This window comes from Lathyrus oleraceus, chromosome 7 (genome assembly GCF_024323335.1).
Source record: "Lathyrus oleraceus cultivar Zhongwan6 chromosome 7, CAAS_Psat_ZW6_1.0, whole genome shotgun sequence".
Classification (NCBI taxonomy): Eukaryota; Viridiplantae; Streptophyta; class Magnoliopsida; order Fabales; family Fabaceae; genus Lathyrus; species Lathyrus oleraceus.
In genome coordinates this window covers 167,744,664-167,752,812 of record NC_066585.1, presented here as the reverse complement: position 1 = coordinate 167,752,812, position 8,149 = coordinate 167,744,664, and positions in this window count along the sequence as shown.

Sequence of the window (8,149 nt, the reverse complement as noted above, 5' to 3'; positions counted from 1 at the left end):
CTTCTCAACCTTATCAGCCAACGCCTTCTGACCAACCGCAAAGCCTTGCATAATGTTGATCAGCTCGTTCATCTTGTCCTTCAGCTCAAGGATACCTGTGTTCGGAAGATCCATCAGTCTGGGAGTATTGCGTCTGGTGAAGTATCTGTGAGGACGGGTTGAGTGCAAAGGTACAACTCTACGAGCGCGAGCAATGATTCCTGCAAAACAGCAAACAGGTTAATATGCATGAATGCAACGTCTATCCATATGAGGAAGATTCTGTCCTTTGATTCTGGTTTCATCGAGACAGATAATATTTTGACATCCACATTCTGAAATTCAAGATGTCTCTCAACCAGATTCTCAATCAATAATACTCCCCATATGGCTAGACATAGGTTCGATGCAGATGAATGCAAAATGAGAATGATGTATGAATGCCATGCACTGTACTGGGCCATCCTCCAAGTCATCTGATCATTTGTTGCTCTGAATCACAGCCCTGATCTCTGAACCGATCACAACCATCTGAAGGAAAATGTAATCACCAATCCAAGTCAAGGGTTCCGAAATAAACGGAAGACAGATACATCATCATCATCATCCGACAATCTCTGAGCAGATACCCATAACCATCTGAATCGGCCCGGGGAATCCTGAAACAAACGGATCCCCACTGATAAATAACTCGGACAGCACTCCGGCGTCTCGGCAATAAATGGCCATAAATCCGACTTATAAATAGGACTCTGATCCACGGAACCATTAGTCACCATCTGATCATACATCTGAAAGAATCACCCTCCCTTCACAGGTAAATTCTAATCAGGTCACCCTAAGGCGGATAATAGTCTCGACAATCGGGCAAAGATACTCAATGGGTTTGCCCTTTCGGGTGTGCCATTGTAGCTCTCCTGAGATCATCTAAACCAAAGATCCGGGAAACGATCGGTCACCAGAGTCAACAGCTCAGATGAAGTAACTCAACCAAAGTGGGGTACCCCAAAGAGGAAAGCACTATCAAATGAACCTCGTCCGGCTTGTGGCATGTCACGTTGCAACAATATGCTGATTTAGCAAATGAGGAACGTGAGACCACACTAATCCTAGGTGTATACTCGGGCCTGGGTTTTAGCCCCACTCAGAACACCCACCCCAAACAGAGGAACCACCTGCACAGAGGACGGCAACAACATGATAGTATGATGCATGCAAATATTTATGCAGATATATACACTGGTTAGAATAATAAATGCAATAAATCAAGCAAAACAAGCAACCTAAACTATCCTAAAACGCTAGGAAGGACTCGCTCGGGGAAGATGGACCAGCACAGGTCAACATCTATAAGTCAGTCCCCAGTGGAGTCGCCAGCTGTCGCATCCGCGAAAAAACAACCGGCGGGACTCAAATAAAAACACACAGAGAGCCGCCACTGCGCGTTATTTATCCCAAGATAGGGAAAGGAAACGCTCAGAGAAACCTGGAAAGGAAATGGTCTTGCGACCAAAGAGAAAGGGTAAAGGAGTCGGTTACGCAAGGGGAAGGTATTAGCACCCCTCACGTCCGTCGTACTCGACGGGATCCACGTTCTAAAATAAAGAATAGGTTGCTAAACATCACACACACACACAGGGAACGCAGGTGGGGTTAGGAGAAGGGAGCTCGATAGGACATCGCATCCTATGCCTACATATCTCGTCTGGAACGAGAATCAGAGCCACTGTAGTTCGGCTTACGCACGCCAAACAACACAAAACGCACAAACAGATGGCAAACGTGGAGCCCGACCGCCAATCACTGGGCTTACGTCAGCATCCGAACCAAAACACACTCAAAAGGGCAAACGTGGAGCCCGACTGCCAATCATTGGGCTTACGTCGGCATCCGAACCAAACACACAAGAAGATAACAATCAAACACACACAAAAAGAAAAAAGAGTGCCCGGAGAGACCTCGCACGGTCTCCTGCCTACATACCTCGTCTGGAACGAGGATCAGGGCGATGTAGTTCCCCCTCAAGGGAAAGAAATCTAGCCAGAAACCAAGGGAAGACACACTACCAGGGAGCTGGACTCGAGCCTAGTGTTGTCATGCATCATTACCCTACGTTGCGGTTTCTACCTACTTGCACAACTGCAATCTAATCCTATCCAGGAAGAAAGCATACAAGCATACAGGCAAACAGAGCAAACAAAGCATTTCAAACAAATATTCACATAGCACACACTATAACCAATCAAGTGAGGCTCACACAATGGGTTTGACTGCCGAAGCAAGCCATCTGTACATGGGTAGTATTCGCTCTTAACCTTGCCATTACGAGGCTAAGGTGAAGCAGATGAAAGGTGAAGTGAGGATGAGACCTCACAGCTCTTATCCCTGACCAGGGAGAGCTTCAGACAAAGGAGCGTGGGTCCAGAATGGAGGGACCCTTCTACGCTCAAAGACTCTGACTCGATTGTGCAACAGCACAGGATCTTGGGTTTGTGTCCCAATGCATCAACACACAGCCGTGTGAGCAGAGGGACGACTCACAGAATAGTGGGGGATAGATTGCATATCCCTTGGCTTCCACCAATTGCCTTAATCAAGGACTTCACCTGCTTGGGCACAAATGTAAACAACCACAAACATTGCCTCTTAAGGAGGACTTCAGACAATTTCCCGGCCAGGTAACAGGCCGGGTCTCCCAGACTACATGAAGAATAGAAGTCCTACCTCAAGTGGTTTAAAAACCAAGCAGCAGCAAGCAAGTTCTTAAAGAACTGTAAGCGACTAAATGTACCTAAAATCAATCAAGTATCATCAGTACTCAGACAGACAAACAGTAAACAGCAAATGGTAATCAATTAATCTGTACAAAGCAACACAAGTTAATGCACATAAGTGCAAGCTATAAGCTCAAGCTCAAGCTTCCAATCCTACAACACAAAGTCAAGTTAGTTTATAAACATCAACAATCTCAATTTAATTGACTTGAAGCATTCTCCTTGAGCATTATGCATTTCATCCTGAAAATCCACACCAAATGTGAGAAACTAGACCGCTAGGCCAAGCCTAGGGTCCAAAAGGGAGAAAAAATTCTAAACAGCAAGCAATTCTCAACCAAAACCAAATTAATGCAAATAGAAAGCAAATGCAATTGATCCCATACTCATATCATTCACCATATTCATTTCATTACCAAAACAAGTCAAACTAGGTCAAATGCAACATCCAATGTCCAAACAGAATGAATTCCATCAAAAGCATACCAAAATAATTCCAAAAATCCTCAAATAATTCACACATAAACAGGACATATTCAAGATATAGCATGTCAATTTTCAGCTCAATTGGACAAAAGGAACTAGGTCAATGAAAATCAAGAAATCCAGATACAATTATTCAAGCCAATTCAAGGTATCGACACATGCATTCACTTCAAATATTCATAACAGAGTGAGAACAATTAAGAAATGAATGGGACCAAAACAGGGATGTCCTACAATGTGTCTACAACCAGCATACCAAATTTCACATTCATCCAAAACCATATGAGAATTTCACACAAGATATACAAACATGTGTCATATAAGCTTGCACAATGAACCAACAGAGAAGAAAAATATCAATCAAATTGAAAATGCCATGGAAAAATCCAGAACAATTCACATGTTATCTTGACATACCAATGGTCATTCATGCAAAATTTCAATCCAATCCAACAATCATAGGTCATACAAATAAATTCATGAAGCTGACCTAGCTAGGTGTGACACAAATTATCACACCTAGATTCAAAAAATCATATCTCACTCCTCAGGTATCCAAAATTCACAAACTCTACATGAAAATCACCATCAGCATGTCTAGAATAAGCACAAAAATTTTCAATCATTTCTTTGCAAGTATAAGCATTTCACATTGAAAATGGCAAAACATGTAAAAAATACACACAAGTCAAAGTTCAATAGGCCAGGTCAACATTTTATCATGCACAACTTATGAAACCATGCCTATAAAAAACTAGAGGGAATTTGGGAGCTATCAAAAAAATCCTCATAATTTTTGGACTAGTCAATATTGTTTTATGAATTTTTAAAGATTGAATGAATTATGAAATAATTATTAAGTGTTCTAATTAATTAAAATGGATTTAATGGCAAAATTGTAAATAACACGCCCAAGATCAAAACGACCGCGCTCTCATTTTTTCGCTGGCACACGCTGATTGGTTAGAAGCTAGCGGGAAACAACATTTGAAATTGGAAAGGCGCTGAGACGGATCAAACAAAGAAAATTTCCAGAAATTCATCATCAACATCATCAACTTTTTCCAGAAACGCAAGAACACGCAAACATCAAACCTCCACCAAAATTCACAAACGAATACCCGTTGGAAAGGTCTAATCATCAGGAGCACGAATATGTAACTAAATTGACCTAATTCTAACTGTAGCTCACGGATCGAGCGATTAAAGTTTCACATTCAGATCTTAAAATCAACATAACTCTTCCTACAGTTCATCATAATCAAAACTAAGCACATCATGATTATCTACATGGAATGAACTTCAAAATGCCTATGGACTTTCAAAGAATCATGAGATTCGAATTTCGTGTACCTTGAGATGGCAGTGTGAGGTTACGCGCGTTCCAGCTTTGGTTCGTGTGAAACAGGTGAAGATCAACGTCCAGGAAGGTGATTGGAACAGTCGTGGTAGCTCAGCAATGCCTCAATTGCAAAAAATCACCAAACTCCATGAATGCACATGCCTTGGACAGTCACGAATGGGAGGTTCTTTTGCACAATTTCCTCAAAACAGTCCAAGAGGAAGATGATTGGAGGAAGAAGCAAAAAGAATTTTCGGAATTGGTGAAGAATTGGAAGAGTTTTGATTCACTTTTGCTTGATGAGTGTTCTTGAGTTTTTGGAGAATTTGGAGGGAAAAGTGGTTGCAATTTCTTGTGAATTGTGATTCTCTTCAAAAGTTAGTTAGGATTAGTGATTTATACTTCCACTTAAACAGCTCTTAATCACCAAATTAGCAAAATGACATGTAATTAGCAAAATGTGATTTTACTAAGCAAGGGCAAAAATGCCATTTCACAATGGGGCCCATGACAGCTGTATGACAGCTCACACATTCTCTAAATATCAGTTATGATGTGTTGCAACTTGTCCCATGGTCATTGGTTGTGTAATTTTGATTTTCACTATGTCATGGCAAATGGTATAATTTTCAAATGCAATTCACAAGTGACTTGACCAAATAATGAACCTCAACATGTTATGCCAGTTCAAACCATTCTCAATTTGCATTTGTGAGGTGTTGCAAAAATCCCCATTCCAAAATTCTCATTATTTCTCAAGTTGGACCATTTTGCCCTTGGACTTTTAACTGTGCACTTGAAAATTGACTTTTTGCTTTGACCATTTTTGATGAATTCCAATTATGCACCATGAAAGTACATGTCAAATAGAGTTTGCACATAAAAAGATCATCCCATTTGGACACTCCATGTGGAAGTTATGCCCCTCTGATTATGGGTCATTTTTGAAATTGAATGGACCATAACTTGCCAACCATACATGGGAATTTCAAGTTCTTGGACTTTTTGGAAAGGTGAGACCAAGATCTACAACTTTCATGTTGAACAATTTTTCATTTGAAGCTTCCTTGGACATGTAATTTTGAGGTCAAAAACTTTCCATTTTTGGAAACTTCCATTACAAGTCACTTTCTATTTTTGGCAATTTTTGTTCTGACTTTATTTTCTCCATTCTTGAGCTTTGACATGTTAAATAACACTTGTTCCAACATGAATGAAGTGTATCCAACTCATTTCCTTCTCCAAATCCATAAAATCATGCACAGTTGACCACAGTTGACTTTTTCAACTGATAGATGAATCTGTCATAGCATAGATCAATTGAACTCCAATCCTCTGATAAAATGGCTCAAGGATGAAACCCTAGCCTCAATTAGCTCAATAAAATCATGAAATGATCCTCATCTCCATTGTAGACCCCATCTCCTAGTCATGCCCTGATTGGCCCAATGCAACTAATTAGGGTTGACCAGTGGTCAAAACCCTAATCCCAAGGAATCAGCTTCAACACTTGATGAAATCAAAACATGATGATGATGATGAATCATTGTAATCAAGATGAAGACCAATATCCTTTGAGAATCATGAAACCCTAATTTGAACTTGCACATCCTCAGATGATCAATGACCAGTCCAATGAAACCCTAACTTGCACTTTGACTCCTTCATCTTCTGACCAAGACTTGGGAGTATGGCTGGCACCATGTAACCAAATGATATGCAATATGCAATGCCTAATGACCTAAAAAATGATATGCAATATGGTAATGCTAGTCCCAAGAGAGGAGGGCAAATTTTGAGGTGTTACACCTCCTGGTAGAATTAGAACATAAAGCCTATTGGGCTATTAAAAATCTAAATTTAAACTATAAGGCCGCCGGTGAAAAGAGAATCCTTGATATAAGCGAATTAGAGAAACTCAGAAGAGACGCTTACGAAAATGCCAGAATCTACAAAGAAAGAACAAAACAATGGCATGACAAGCACATATCAAGGAAAATCTTCAAACAAGGCGATACAGTCCTTTTATTTAACTCTAGGCTAAAGTTATTCCCGGGAAAACTACGATCTAGATGGTCAGGTCCTTTTCAAATCACCAATGTCTTTCCCAGTGGAGCGGTAGAAATTAAAGGCAAATCTATGGAACCATTTACCGTAAACGGGCAACGTCTAAAACAGTATCACTATGCAGAAAACAATGAAGATTCGCGAGTCTTGCACTTAGACGAAATGCCTCCAGAATTTATAGATTATAATTGATAGTTTTTATGTCGAGCTTGCGACATTAAACAAAGCGCTTAGTGGGAGACAACCCACAAATATTTATATTTTCATTTCTTCCTTAATTATTCTTTTAAATTTTATTTAGTATTCTTTCTTAATTTATTTTAATTTATTAAAAACTTTTCTCTTCTTCTTTCGGCATTTGGCCAAATCCTGACTAAAACTATTGTTTTTCTTTTCTCTAGCTAACATTAACCTGATGGGACAAATTGATCGTATGGGTATCAAATTCAGAGGGAAAGCTCAGAAACAAAGGTTTGAGGAACTAGCCACGAGAGAGATGCTGCCTAGTTTGTATCCTGATGACTGGGCAATGACTGCCCTTGGACTAAGAGAAAGTGTCATGTATTTGCTGAGTCAGATAGGGTGGGAAACCACTCCTATCCGTAGACATTTCGTCACTTACCGGAGACTAACACTAGAATTCCTTAGCTCCCTGATCTATCTACCCAGCCATGGAAAAGGAATAAGCAGAGGTTTCATCCAGTTCAGAATGTTTAACATGGAGTATCAATTTAATATTCAAGACTTTACCAACCTTTTAGGTTTCCCTACCTCCCTTGATACATTAACAGTGAGCCAAGAAGAACTTTTTGAATATAGAGAACTTGAACACTTTTGGGGAAGCTTGACTGGAAATGACGATCCCGAGGAACATGAGTTTCTCTCTGGAAACATATATAACCCGGCCTTCCGTTATTTCCATAAGATCCTGACCCACACCTTATTTGGGAAGAAGTCAAACAGTACCTCAGTTTCACGTGATGAGCTCTTCATCATATTTTGTGCTTCCCAGAACCGTCCAGTAAACGGTGCCACTTTTATGTTGGCAAATTTTGACCACCTTATCCAAGATGAACGAGCACCAATTCAAATAGGCGGTTTGATAACCATGATTGGTAATGCTATCGGATTACGTCAGCCTATGCTTGACTTAAGCCCTTTTTGTGGCATTACGATTATGAGTATACCCTTCCTCTTCAACACTATGTTTATAGCAAACCTAGGGTCTGAAGAGTTTGAGCTTATAATTAATAACCAAGTTCTTTGCCTATTCACCTTGCCCAGTCCTAGGACTAGTGTTCATAACCGCAATAACTGGCTCTACAACCTGAACGCAACACCCTCTCCTGCTAGATCTACTGAATCCATCCAGGACTATGAGATTTGTGACGACCAGATCCCTTATGCTGAATATGACCCTCATACACCATCTGGTTATTATGATATTGATCCTCCTCCTCAGTCCGTCCCGGCCGAAGAATCAGCAATACCCAATCTTAGA